Raw genomic sequence first — 13,343 nt, 5'->3', positions numbered from 1 at the left:
CTCTTCTTTATGCCTTTTGGCTTTTAAAAGCCAGCCCCTGGGCAGAATGGCTACAGCTCCTTCTCTGGTCTGGAACAGGTGTAGATAATTTTAGAACTTGATTTATGTGTACTGCAAGGTCCTACACTCAAAGCAACCTTTATGGGTTACTTTTATATATCTGTTGCTTTTATATAAACTTTATTATAATAGCTGTTGTAGTGGATCAGTACAGCTCTTCTGTCATTTATCGTGAAATGTTAAAAAACCAGCCCAAACCAGGGATAATACTCTGCCACCTGTTTGTAGAACAGTGTGTTTTGGGAGTTTATAGAAATGGTGCAAACGATGCCTTGAAAGGCTACCTGGCCTGTTGTGTTTTTATTAACCAGGATGAAACCAAAGATCACTCTGAGTTGTACTTTGTGTTTAAAATTTTACTTGTCCTTTAATAACACAGCTGCTTGTGTAGCTGTGATAAACCAGGCCCCTTCTGAGCCAGGAAAAGAATGCCCACAGAGAAAAAAAAAGAGAAGAAAGTTCTACAGTGCCACGGAAAGGATCCAGTAAATGTTTAAGGCATATTGTTGTAAACCTTATGTTTGCCTTTTTTTTTTCCCTCTTTTTCCTTCAAGATAAATGGAGTTTTGTAGTGAGAAGAAATGCATTTCAGTGTGTACAGCAGAGAAATTTAAAGTCTTTGGAGTTTTACAAGGACCAAATGCTTAAATCCAGCTCCCAAAAGAGTGGAGGAAGATGAGTGCATGGCACATGCCTGCTTTTCCCTCTCCCAGCAAGTTTTCACAGCACTGAGACCCAAGGTTGTGCAGCTCTGCTCCATCAGGGCTGGTCCTGAGCACGGGGAGGGGTGCAGGTTGCAGAGCCTGGGGGTGCCCTCAGCCTTGGTAACGTGTAATCAGGATGGGCCAGGTTGTTCCTGGAAACTTTTGTGTTTCCCCAAGAGCTCGTGGAGGTCCCTCCCAGCCTTTCTGTTCTGAAGCTGCTCAGTGACTGCCTGGCAGTTTGTGCTTTGCTGGAAGGCAGCTGTGGGCTGTGACACCATGGGACAGGGTGGCAGCTTCTCCAGCCCTAGGCCAGCCAGAAAAGAGGAGATCCCACTATTCCAGATCCCTCTGATTCCTGCTCTGTTGACTACACTGTAGAGGTAGCGCTCAGAAAATACACATGGCACCCACTCCAGCTTGGAAAAAGGCTTCTCAAACAATTTCCATGTCAAATCCCTAAAAATTCCATTACTAGAAGTGGAAATGAGGACAGATTTCCTCACCAGAGGACAGATTTCAGTGGATGTGAATGTGGTGTTTTGTCTTTTGAACCCCTCAGAATGTGGTGTGGTAAAAGAGGAATATTCCTGCTTCTTCCCAAGCAGGAGCAACATGAATGTGTCAAGCCTCCTACAACCTCCTGGGATCATCAGCCTGTTCAGGAAGTGTTGAATGTTACAATCAAGTACTTTATTTATAGGAGGCTCTGCTTAATTTTTATTCCAGTGTATCACTGCTGCAAGGTACTCAGGAAGATGCAGCTTGATTTGCTCTAGCCTTATTCACACAGAACAAAAACCCCTGGGAAATGCTTCTCTGAGTCTTTGCACAAACCCTGCCTACTTCTGACCCCAGAGGCATCAGGAAAGGAGGCTCTACACTGATGTCCCAGCTGGAGGAGCAGAGTATTTCTGCTGAAACAACCTCTGAGGAACATGGGAGGTCTAATGAGCTGTATTGTGCAATCTGAGCAGAGATTTGTGGTAAAACCCATGGTCACAGTGCTGACAGGGGCAGGAACTCTGAAAACTTGCTTGTTCTTGACAGCAGCAGGTCTAAACATCAGGCCTGAATTACACCCTGGTGTTTAAACAATGGCTTGGAGGGCCAGCTAAATCCACCATTGACTGTTTTCTGCTTTTCTTTTTATAGCTATGGCTTGCAAAATTTTTCTTTTGGCTTTAAAAAAAATTATTTCCTGTAAAAAGAGCTATTGATCTCCTCACCTTTATAATCTTCTGTCCAGTACTCTGTTCTCTGCCCCCTCATCTGTGGTGAAACCAATACTGCTAAATATCTGGTCATAAAACAGTTTCCAAAGGCTTCTTTGGTTATCCCACCCTGAGGAGTCCTCCTCTGCTAACTCTAAGGCCTTTTTCCAAACTGTCTCCAAAAACCAGCCTTCCAAGGCCTCAGTGAGCTGGAGTTCAGCACCTCAGGGCTGGTTCATGGAGCTGTTTGAAAGGCACAGCTGGAGCAAGTGTGGCAATGACATCCACACAGCAAGGCATGTTGTGGGCTGTGGGATATCATCCTACTCCAGACTTGAAACCTCTGCTGAAGAGCCTCAGCTTCTTTTAGCCATGGAGGTGGTTTCAGCTCGATGTGACAAAGACATGTTTAAGAACTTTTCCTCCTTGCTGGGTATCCTTTGAGGAGTTTTGTCCTTTAGTAAAAAAAAAAAGGTTTTAAATGTCTTGGAAACTTTGCCTCCTGTTCCATTTTGTAAAAGAAGGCTGGGCATAATTAAATACATAATTAACTTTGACGCTGTTGATATGTAGTTAAAACTTAATATGTAGGTGAACAGTTTTATATCCAACTCTGCACTCCCCCTTAGAAACAAAGGGCTCATCTGCCTTTAAAATGTGTGTGTGCAGGAGTGGAGAGCAGTGACCCAGCTCTGTGAGCAGGGCAGCTGTTTGCACGGAATCACAGGATGGTTTGGGTTGGAAAGGACCTTAAAGCTCATCTTGTGCCATGGGCAGGGACACCTCCCACTAGAACAGGTTGCTCCAACCTGGCCTTGAAGAAGTTTTGCCTTATTGAGTCTTCACTCTGCTCCTTGGCTTCTTGAAATCCAGAGTCACCCCTCTAAAATTCCCCACTGCATCAGGCCTGGTCTGCATTTCTATATATTTTAACATCCAGACCTGCAAACACAAAGCCATGCACACATAGAGCTGGTCTAACATATTTGTTAGCAGTGTTCAAACCCATAGTGTTTCCCAGTGAGAGGGTCACCTGTTCAGCATTTATCTCCCTCTGTACTACTCTGTGCATTTCAGATTTAAATTGTCCTTAATTGTCTTAAGCAACAATTGCCACTTGAAAGGTAGGGCTTTGATTTCTCCCTGCCAGAAAAAAAAGTATCTGTCAGTTATTTTCAATAGTCTGTGGGTATTTCATGATCGTTAAGCTCAGATATTTGCGTGGCTTCAAAGCAACACCTCCTGGCAAGCCGTGGTATTGCTTGTGCAGGGAGAGACCTTCCTGTTGGGATGGTACAAGACAAAACAAGTCTGCAGAGGGGTGGAATCATGGAATGGTTTGGGTTGGAAGGGACCTTAGAGCTCACCCAGTGCCACCCCCTGCCATGGGCAGGGACACCTTCCACTAGCCCAAGTTGCTCCAAGCCCCGTCCAACCTGGCCTGGGACACTTCCAGGGATGGGGCAGCCACAGCTTCTCTGGGAAAGCTGTTCTCAGACTACCAGTGACCTGCAGCAAACCTCCCTTGTGTTTTGGTGTGCAAATCACAGTGTGATGGGCGTGGCTGTCACAGCTCCCACTGGGGGAGAAATGAAAGTGGGGAGTGTGATCCAGGATTCTTTAAAATAGTGCTGCCATACAGGTGCTGCTGCCTTTTTTATTTCTCTGTGTGTGTGTGTGTGTTCATACCAGAGGTGCTGCTTTACAGTGGATAATATCACCAAAAGCAATGCAGCACTTTATCCAAAAAAGGCCCAAGCCAGCAAAGGATGCTTGCTGTCATCCCTGTAAATGGTAACGTGGATGTCAGTGTTCACCTTTGCCCTTTTAATTTACTCCATTTTCCCTATCCCACCGCCAAAGTGACTGGCAGGAAACAGGGAAATGCAGAGCAATTTCAGAAAGCTTTCCTAGTGCTCCAAGTATCCCATTCCCAAACAGTGTGGGTGTCCCTAGGAGCAAGGCGAAACACTACGGGAGGCATGGAAACACCCCAGGACAAAGAACACGGGGACGGTCCCTCACTCACAGCATTCACGTGTGGCTCAAGGTGCTGTTGTGCTGCTCTGGCATCGCCACGGGGCTATCCAACCCTCTGGAATACCGCGAGGAGTCAGGAACGAAGAACACAAGCCGAGGGATACAGAAGACCGAGGTGCAACATAAATGTTCATACAAGGAATAAAAGCGAAACAAGTCACTGTGGAGGGACGTTTCTTGGAGGAGATGGTAACAATGTCAATGAGGGCGATAAAAAGATACATGTAATCAATAAATCTTTCTGCTCTCCGTTCCAGAGTCGTCGATGTAGCACTGAAGAAACTCTTCTGTGTCCAGCGGTAAAGTACAATGTTAAAAGCATCTGTCAAAGCTTCGCGTCTTAATATTCAGTTTGGCCCGGGAGGCGGTGTTTTAACTCATCCCCAGCGTCCTGGCCGGTAATCTCAGACTGTCGGGGCTGCTGTCACTGAGTCCTTGGAGACGGGGGGACCCGACCGGGACCGGCCCCTCACGAGTTCCCGCCCAAACACCGCCCGCGCGCGCTCCCACAGGCCCCGCCCACCGCCCCTCAGCCCACAACCCCAGCTCCCTCAGACCCCGCCCATCGCCCGTCAGGCCCCGCCCAAAGCAGCGCCCATCAGACCACGCCCACTCCACAGTAGATCCCGCCCACTCACCATCTCAGACCTCGCCCACGCCCCTCCTCAGAGCCCGGCCCCTCAAACTCCGCCCGCCCTCTCCCTTCACACCTCGCCCGCTCTGCTTCAGAGCGTGCCCGCGTCCCCTCAGACCACTCCGCGTCCCCTCAGACCCCCCGCGCCCCCTCAGAACTCTCCCGCGCTCTCTCAGACCCCGCCCACGCCCCGCCAGACCACGCCCACGTATCTCAGACGACGCCCACGCCCCCTCAGACTCCGCCTGCGCTCTATATTCAGACCTCGCCCATGGCAACTCAGACCCCGCCCACTCCTCACTCAGACCTAGCCCTTATCCCTTCAAACCCCGCCCACTCCCCTTAGACCCCGCCCACACCATCAGACCCCGCCCACGCCGCCTCAGACCACGCCCGCACCCCATTCAGCCCCGCCCGCGCTGGTTCAGACCACGCCCAGGCTCCTCACTCAGGCCCCGCCCACCGCGTTTAAAGGCCGCCCGCAGCCGGCGCGGTGCCGGAGGTGACGTGTGCGGGAGCGCGCGGGGCGGAGCGGCCGCGCCGGCGGGGACGCGGCTAACGGGGGTGAGCGGGGTACGGGGAGCCGGGGGTGCTCGGTTAGCGCGGCGCTCCGGGTACTGCGGTGCTCAGGGGTGTCGGCGTGCCTGGGTTACGGGGGTGCTCGGTTAATGCGATGCTCAGGTATTGAAGTGCCCGGGTATTGGGATGCTCAGAGTTATCGGGGTGCTCGGGGTATCGGGGTGCTCGGGGTATCGGGGTGCCCAGGGTATCGGGGTGCTCGGTTACCGCGGCGCTCAGGGCGCTGTGCTCTCCCCGGTGCGTCCTCTCCATTACCCTGGCTGAGCCGGGAATTGCCCGCTCCTGCTTTCAGGCGCGGGGCTCTCTCGCTTGTGTGTTAGATACGTAAAAAAAGGACTTTTCCCTCATTTTAAAGAGCAGCCGGAGTTGCTCCCGTGGCACCGCCGAGGTGCGGGTGATGCCTCTTTCGAGGCGGGTGAACAGTCGCGTTATCTCCGCTGTGCGGGCAGGAGGAAGCGTCGGAGTCAATCTCCAGGCGGAACCTGGAGCAGATCCCGGCGGAGATAAACCTGTGCTGTCCTAATCCCGTCTGAGCAGAACGGCCCGGGGGCTGTTGGCAACAATAAAAATTAGTGCGGGCTTCTATGGCTTTGTGCCCTGCTCGGTAAAATAATAACAAGTGTAGGAATTTTGATGCTCCTCTCACCTGGCAGCAGTTTGGGAGGGTGGAAGGGATGGATTTAGCGATGTTTCACTTGGAGTATCTGGTTTAGCCCAGAGAAGTGCAGCGCTTGAATAGGTGAGGAAAGGCAGTGGCTGGAGTAACAGGAAAGGGGGAATGGCTTCAAACTGACAGAGAAGATTTAGATTGGATTTTAGGGGGCAATTCTTTCCTGGGAGGGTGGGGAGGCCCTGGCACAGGTTGCCCAGAGAAGCTGTGGCTGCCCCATCCCTGGAAATGTCCCAGGCCAGGTTGGACAGGGCTTGGAGCAACCTGGGACAGTGGCAGGTGTCCCTGCTCATGGCAGGGGGTGGGACTGGATGATCTTTAAGGTCCATTCCAACCCAAACAATTCCATGATTCTATGGCAGCCTTCTTGTAGGGAAGGGCACTTCTCAGGGCAGAATCTCATACCTCTACCTTATTTTTGCTAAGTGGATGGAGGTGGCTCAGTGCAAAGAAAATAAGACCTTCTGAGAAAACAGATAAAAACCTGCCTCCTTTCTTATTTGAGCTTTGTGGGGGTTTTGCTGCTGGAAACTGCTGAGGCCTTGCTTGCAGTTGTTGTTCTTTTATCCTGTAGTTTTACTAGTTCAGAGATAGAATGATCTTAACATACTGATCTCATTCTCAAAGCAGAGCAAAAAAATCAAGGTAAATACTTTCTGCATTCACTCCGGGATGGATTTGAGTCCTGATTTGATTTTCCAAGGAGGCATTAGAGCTGTGAAAACTTGCATTTTTCATGGTAACTATATGTATCAGGAAGTGTAGAATTTCAGGAGCAGGTTTAATATTATATTACTCTGGAAAAGTGGGGCCCTGTGCACCTCTTTTCCAGCCCTCTGCTTGTCTATTTTCCTTAGTTCTCATGGACAGGAGTAAGTGGTTGTGTGGTGGGCTGGATTCACCTCTCAATTAGCACCATATGGAAATGGAATCTGTGGAGCTGCGTCTGTTCCTGGGCTGGTGCATCCAGCACGTCTGCCCATCAGGCAGTTCAGGGATCAAAATCACTTAAGCTGCTCCTGAAAGTGTTTCCTGAGGCTGCACTTCCCTGGACAGGCCTGGTGTTTGTGGTTTGGCTCTTTGGTGGTGTTACTTTGTTGTTTTATTTCGGAGTTTTTTGGATGAGAGCTGTGCACTACTGTCTGTCTCCCTATTTCCTAAAGTGGCCCATACCCTCAGCCCCCTCCCTCCACTTTTTCACTGTAGAAATACTTCTGTTTCCTTAAAAAATTCACCTTTGGGTGGTGACCAAACTGGTACCTTTGAAGCATTAGAAATGTGGAACTGGAGAATTTTTATCATTTTACCTGTGGTGGTGATCACCAGTAACTCCGCTGGAATCACTGCTAAAACAGATGCTCGTGTTTAGAGAACAAAACCAGTATTTGCGACATATAGAGATGGGAGCTCTAACAATAAATAAAGAAATCACATTTAGACACAGAGAACAGGTGGATGAAGAATTGAAACAGATGTAGGAAACAAGAAATTGCTCTCAGTTGCTCGGTTTTGGTCTGAACTGTATTTTAACAGCTGTTTCTCACATCAGAAAGATCTCTGTCCAAAAAGATGATAAAAGATGAGACTACTGGCAAAAATTACATCAGATGCATGCAGAGAAATGTTTGTTGAATATAAACAATTTGGCTACCTTCACCAAGGCTAAGAATAATTAACTGAAAAAACATCACTGTTTATTGTGTTATTTTAAAGTCTGTGTTGGTACAGCAGCTCACAGATTTTACTCAGGTATTTTGTGGAGAATAAATGCTTCTCCTGGTAGTGTCCAAGAGTTTTATATAAGCCTTCGTGATATAGTTTGATGACTTAATTGCACTGTTAAAATACTGCTTCTGGAGCAAGTGCTGAATTTCCAGACCTTGGTGTGGTTTACTTTTAAATGCTTTTTGCAGTGGGGCTCCTGACCCTGCCTTGAATCTACTCTGCAGTTTACAAGTGCCATTGTTTAGGCTCATTTCATGGAAATATTTTCTTTTAGGTCCCTTATTAGAATTATTAAAGCTGAATCTAACTGCTGTCTCTATAGAATTTATCTTCATAACTTGTGATGGAGAAGATAACTTGCTTTTATAATTTTTTTGGGTAGAAATGGCAGTGTAAGCTTTAATAAGCTCCTATATCCAATATTCCAGGTGGGTCTCAGCAGTGCAGCGCTCCAGTTAAATATTGACTTGCTGTGTAGGACTTTGGTCTTGGGTAATCCTTGCTGAAATTGCAGCTAGGAGAAAGGTATTGTGGCAAATATAATCACTTAACATCGCCCTCTACCAAACTGGAGCCAGTCTGGATGTGGGGAATGGTCCCAGAAGAGGCTCCCAGGGTTGGGAGTCTCTGCTGGATGAGATGAGTGGATAACCATGTTTGTACCTGGCTGTGGGGACAGTCCTTGTCTGTCTCTCTGTACTGAAATAACTAGAATTTGGGGTCTCATTGTCGGTGCCACGCCTGGTGGTCCTTTCTAATCTTGCCCTTATTCATCCTGGTGCCTCTGGCTGGCAGGAGTGGTGTGTGCCAGGAGCCCAGCTGGCAGGAGGTCTCTGCTCTGGGACTGTGCCTCCCACCACAGAAGGCTCTTTGTGCCTTATGGACACGTGATCCCCTGAAAAAAAATAAACATTTCTCGTTCTTGCAGAGATTTGCTTTCAGATATGAACTAAGCATAACTGTTTCAGCATTTCCAGCGTGCTCCATCCCTCTCTCCTTGCTGCTGTAAGCTTTCTTGCAAAGGCCTGAAATCTGCTCGCTGAACTTCATTGCAAATAGAATCCCTCTGGAACTGAGCAGATAAATTTTGTTCAGGGTGTGGTGTGTAGCATTTTTGACTGCTTTGCTGTGGGGAGCAACACAGAGCCATATATTCAAAAAAACTTTTTTTTTTTTTCCAGCTAAGAGGCTTTGTGCATGGGAGGCATTTTATAGACTTTCTTATTTGCTTGTAGGGAACAGGAATTTCAAACTAATCAGAAGGTTGGTAACAAACAAACAAACAAAAAGTAATCTATTGTGCTTTAGGCAAAGGAATTTCTGCATCCTTTAATAGTAAAAATATTTTGAACTGTTTTTATGTGGGGGAATAAGTTATTTTATATCTTGAAGTCTTCTTTTTCCTGTCAGAATCTGGTTCTAGGAAGATTTTTCTCCTGTGTTACTGGAAGAAGGTTGGGTATGTCATGTGTCAACTTTGTTTGCTATGAACTGAGGTTTCGATGGAAGAAACCTTTTGTTTTTGATTCAGGATTGGGTTGATGAATCCTGTTTTTAACTTCTTATCTTTGAAACCCTTTCCTTAAGTGTGATGGGTGTGAATTGAAGAACTCGTAGAGGAAAAAGTGGCTCAAGTTTTTAGCATTCCTGTAATTTTTCCGCTTTGTGAGTGCTGTGTTGTGGTGTGACTCACTTTCAGGTGTGTGTCACAGATGTGTGGCTGCTTGGTGTGACTGAGGTCAAGATTTAGGCTGAGCTCCAGATGGTGGCCAGAGGATTACTTGAGGGCTAATTACAAGAGTTCTTTGTCTAAGTCTGAATAGTTACATCACAAAGATTCTTCTTTAGTGATTCATCAGGCAATTAAGTTGGGATAAACACCACAACTTTTTCACTTTCTGATGAAGTGTTTTTCCTTTTGGCTCGTGTTGAGCTGTACCCCAGCACTTGCAGGCTGTTTTAATGGGCATTCACTTCCTGACTCTGACAATGGGATCTCTGGCATCTTTGAACTCTGGATAACTCTTTTTCTCTACATGTGTGGCCTACATTTCTCCCTGCATCCATCTACAGAGCAAGGGAACTGCTGTGGTGGGAGCTGTGAACAGAGGCCCCCTGCCTGTGGTTTATTCAGGCATAGGCTGCCTTGAGTTAGCAAAGCTATTTTTGGGGTTCCCTCGGGGAGAAGGTGGTCAGGGTATTCAGCCTTGCAGCTGAGCAGAGTCAGCTTTGGTGTCACTGTGCTGGGTCAGCTGGTGGTGGTGGTTCTGTCAGAGGGGATCCCAAGGGGGTGTTAGTGAGGTCACCCGAAAGCAAACTGCTGAGAAAACATTCATTTTGCTCTCTTAGTTTGTTATTGTTGCCAGGAAACACCTTGTGCACATTTCAGAGACTTGTAAGTTGTAGCTGCTCCTATCTTGGCTCAACAGATTTGCCCTGTGACTCCTGGATAAAGGTCAACATCCCCAGCATCCACATCTCTGGATCACAATGCCAGCCTGTCTTGTCAGGATGCACTGTCACTCTCCTGCAGGGTGCCTGGTGCTGTGGCCACTACAGCTGTGGCCTTTGGTCTGTGGCAGGATGGCTCAGTGCTAAAGGGGATGAAATTTCCTCTCCGTTTAATCCTTCCCTGTTTCTGCACTGCTCAGGTGTCCCTCAGGGAGGAGTTTCCCACTCATGCTGTGTATCCAGTGCTGGTGGATTCTGGGGAAGTCAGACCTCAACCCAGCCCAGCACCTCAGTGCTGGTGGAGGAAACGGTGCTGAGGTCTCTTGCTGGTGGTGTCTGAGCCTCAGGGATGCCTTAGTTTTCATAGAATCATTTGTTCTCTACCTGTTTTTCCTTGTAACAACCTCAAGTTCACCATGTTGCTCAGTGGCATTAGGACACTCCTTTGGGAATGAGTGTGTTTAAAGGTTGCTTTAGTGGTAGGATTGCTGGAAGGACTCCTTTTTTCCTGGGTGCAGTCAGTATGTCATACACCTGACACAGAGTACTGTGACCTTCCTGGTTCCCTTAGAAACAGAGCACTCCTTTAATGGGTTATTTATATTCCTCGAGGTGCAATGTCCTGTGGTTTGGATGTACTTTCCTGTCTCTAGGGGGAGGAAATACTGGTGCTGCTTCATTGATTTGGGGTGTTCTCCTGGCTAGAGACTCCTCCTGCAGCCTGATGGGCAGAGAAAGGTGCTGGCTGAAATTATACAGGTATTATTTTTGTGTTCAGTCATCCATTGCCTGTTCCTGGGGGCAGGAGCTCTCTGGGGAGAAATGATCCAAGCTGTTGATAGGCTCTGTTTAGTGCAGTCAAGTTGAGGAGCTCAGTAGGCTGACCACTGAGGGCAGACCTGGATAGAAGCCTTCTAGCACTTGGAGCCTTAGGGAATGTTTGCACAGTCACTTTTCCCCCTGTGTCTGGGGCCAGAATATACAACCTGCAACAGAAAGTCATCATGACATGTCTTAAGAGATGAAAGGATTTATCTGGGTTTTCCTTTGCTTTGTTAGGGAATAGCTGATCTGGGGACCAGCACTGTGAGCTGGCTGCTTTCCTGGGGGTTCTGAACACCCTGAAGCAGCCAAGATCATTCCCCAGAATCCAGGTGTGAGATTTGGGCAGTGCCATCTTCAGAACCCAGGTTGCTGTGAAGTCTCTTTGCCTTCTTTTCCAACAGGAAGTATCGGTTCTCTTTCGAAAAGTGTAAATCTGAGCCCAGGCATCCTGGTTTGTGGAGTGGGAGGCTGTTGTATGTCTGAGCTCAGACTGCAGGCTGCTCAAGGTTTTACCACACGTGACACCTGGTGTTGCATCAGATGATTGATGGGGGATTTTGTTGATTCCCTCCTGGCCAAGGCATCCTTGAACCTTCTATTTCGAGAGGTCCATATGGTTGCAGGTCTGAAAGAAAACCCTGACTTCAGGTTTGTGTTGTGTCTCATGGACTGGTGCTGGGAAGTTCTTGACAATTACAAGAGCCCTCTCTTCTCCAGTGTGTACCAGGAAAGGTGGTAATAAAGAACCTGCTCAACCTCTTTGTGCTCAAGGAGCTCAGTGTTTTCTTTGGAGGTGACAGGACTTCATACTCCTTCATTTCCCTTTTTCCCTGCTAAGTCATGCTATTTCCAAGTTGCTCCCTAAGATTTCATTCCAATCTTTTTGCTGAAACCTCACATCTCCAGGACAGAGGTGCTAGACCACAATTGTATGTTGAGAGAGGACTTTCCCCCTCCATAATTGGAGGATTAAATCATCCAGTCATTCTTTGAAGCTACTACTGAGAGAGCAAGGCTATTGCCAGAGTGACTTGGAGGTACATTAGAGACTCTTAGGAGCTTGTTTATGCTCTGTGTGATGAGAGATATTCCTTGTCCTCCTTTTCCCTGGGCTAGCTCAGATTATGCTGATAGCATTAGTGAAGAACACTTCCAAGTCTGATGTCACTCTACTGCAAAAACCTGGAGGTTTGTTGAGACACTCACCGAGCACAGGGCCTTTGCAGAGTCATCCAGGAATGAAACTGCACTTTGTGGGGCAAAATGTACTGAGATTGCTGCTTGCAGGGAGAACTCTGACACTTGTTTTGAGGGAGCTCCAAGCAGAGCTCTGCACACACGCTGTGCATGTGTGAAGTTACCTGACGTTCAAGAGAGGTGCCTTTAAGCACTTTAATGTGTATTGTCTGTTTGACACTCTACTCCTCTTTTTGTAGTTCTTTCAAACTCTAACAGCAAATTGAAAGGACTGAGTTTGGGATATATGCAAGACCTCCATGCCTGCAGAGGGTTGTAGGACTTGCCCTGTGGATATTCTTGAAGGGGGAAAAGGTTCTTGGGGGCACTTTGCATCTCAAGCAGTGAAGTGTGAAAGTGGAAATGGACGGTAATTAATAATACCAAGCTGTAATTATTGGGAAGGAGGTGTATTTTCCTGGCTAGTGGGGACCTTGAGAGTGTGACCTGAGTAATCTGAAGGAGTTGGAGCCTTGAGCAGCTTTGTGACTCTTTTCAGAGACGCTTCCAAAAGGACGCAGCATTGATAACGGGAACTGCAGGATGTGCTGGGTTGAAATTTTATCTGCCTGAGTAGCTGCTAGTCCAATTCCATTAATGTTTGCATATTTAATAAACTTTTAATGCTGGATTTTAATGAGTTGGCAGTTATCTCTGAACACCCAGCAGCAGCAGTCACAGAGTCTAGGTGGCTCTCAAATGCAGATTTCCCTCGCTTAGAAGACATGTGGCTTTTCCTTGGGCAGTCAGCACTTGACAGGCTATGGAATGCTTTGATTTGGTTTGTATTGATGTGCATCAACAGTGAATTCTTAATTTGGATGGAGCCCTAGGGTTAAGTTTTTGGGGGAGGAATCTTTTTAAAAAGCCAGATGTAAGAGAACATGACCTTGGTTAATCTCGTAACGCACCATTGATCTACTCGGGATGTTTCTTGCTAGTGATCTAATTATTTTGGCTGCAAAATGGGACTGCCAGGGAAATTGCTTCTAATGTGGCATTTGCTCTTATACACTCCCAGTGCTCTTGCTTTGCCTTTTTTTTTTTTTTTTTCCAAATTTATATCAAACTCTTCCTAATCCCAGGCAAGGTAAGAAGTGCCCTGGCTGTGCTGCACAGTTGGAACCAAGTGTCTCTGAGGTTAAGGAAGGTAATCAATCATCAAGGCAAAATTCAGCAAGAAGTTCATGTTTGGGCTTTTGAGATAA

General features: G+C 47.4%; 1 protein-coding gene across 4 annotated transcripts in view; it reads left to right on the top strand.

Annotated features, from left to right (window-relative positions):
* Positions 1-5,147: 5,147 nt before the first annotated feature.
* The window catches only part of MAP3K13 (mitogen-activated protein kinase kinase kinase 13), a 71,645-nt gene continuing 63,449 nt past the window's right edge, over positions 5,148-13,343 (top strand). For 3 of the 4 annotated variants that reach the window (XM_032697742.1, XM_032697740.1, XM_032697744.1), the window contains exon 1: positions 5,148-5,213. The gene's annotated coding sequence lies outside the window, so the exon portion shown is untranslated. Of the gene's footprint in view, positions 5,214-11,352; positions 11,548-13,343 lie in introns of those variants that run through there. The other variant, XM_032697741.1, reaches the window with a different exon arrangement.

This window comes from Chiroxiphia lanceolata, chromosome 10 (assembly GCF_009829145.1).
Source record: "Chiroxiphia lanceolata isolate bChiLan1 chromosome 10, bChiLan1.pri, whole genome shotgun sequence".
In the NCBI taxonomy this organism is placed as follows: domain Eukaryota; kingdom Metazoa; phylum Chordata; class Aves; order Passeriformes; family Pipridae; genus Chiroxiphia; species Chiroxiphia lanceolata.
The sequence above is the reverse complement of the archived record's forward strand: the minus strand, read 5'-3'. Positions and strand labels throughout refer to the sequence as shown.